The sequence below is a fragment of the Cebus imitator genome, unplaced genomic scaffold (assembly GCF_001604975.1).
Source record: "Cebus imitator isolate Cc_AM_T3 unplaced genomic scaffold, Cebus_imitator-1.0 Scaffold266, whole genome shotgun sequence".
In the NCBI taxonomy this organism is placed as follows: domain Eukaryota; kingdom Metazoa; phylum Chordata; class Mammalia; order Primates; family Cebidae; genus Cebus; species Cebus imitator.
This window is the reverse complement of record NW_016107581.1, coordinates 2745678-2746636: the sequence shown is the minus strand read 5'-3', so window position 1 is coordinate 2746636 and position 959 is coordinate 2745678.

The following is a 959-nucleotide window of genomic DNA, read 5'->3' as shown; positions in this document are numbered from 1 at the left end:
CCTGTAATCCCAGCACTTTGGGAGGCTGAGGTGGGCGGATCATGAGTTCAAGAGATCGAGACCATCCTGGCCAACGTAGTGAAACTCCGTTTCTACTAAAAATACAAAAATTAGCTGGGCATGGTGGTGCGTGCCTGTAGTACCCGCTACTTGGGAGGCTGAGGCAGGAGAATCACTTGAACCCGGGAAGCCGAGGTTGCAGTGAGCCGAGATCCCACCACTGCACTCCTGCCTGGTGATAGAGCCAGACTCTGTTTCAAATAAAAAAAAGAAAAGAAAAAAAAAGCAGAGTCTTTCTCTTGTTGCCCTGGTAGCTGGGATTACAGGTGCTGGCCACCATGTCCAACTAATTTTTGTATTTTTAGTAGAGACAGGGTTTCACCATGTTGGTCAGACTGGTCTTAAACTCCTCACCTCAGGTGATCCTCCCGCCTCAGCTTCCCAAAGTGCTGGGATTACAGGTGTGAGCCACTGCGCCCAGCTTGTATTCATCTTTTATAGTATTTAGGGGGAGAATTAGTCACCTACCAGCTACTCCATCATAGTCTGGATATTCTTTTCAGTGAGTAAATACATCTATGTTACTTCCTTAATTGTAACACTTAGCTCACTACCGATTGTAAATATAATAACATAAAAACTCCTCACTATGCCCCAAAGACCCTGCATGGCCTTCTCTCTTGTACCCTACCTCTATTTTTATGATCTTATCCCCTATTTGTCTCCATCAATAACTGCTCTGTCCACCTTGCTTTTGATCAAGCCAAACCATTTGCAACCTCAGGAGCTTTGCATTTGCTATTCCCTCAGCCTGAAAGCCTCTTTCTCCAGATTGACCCTGGGCAGGATTTGCTCCATCACCCTAGTTCAGTCTCTGTGTATATATCAGCGTGGCCACCCTCTGTGTATATATCAGAGTGACTACCCTATCTATAATGATCTCGGTCTCCTCAGAGTTT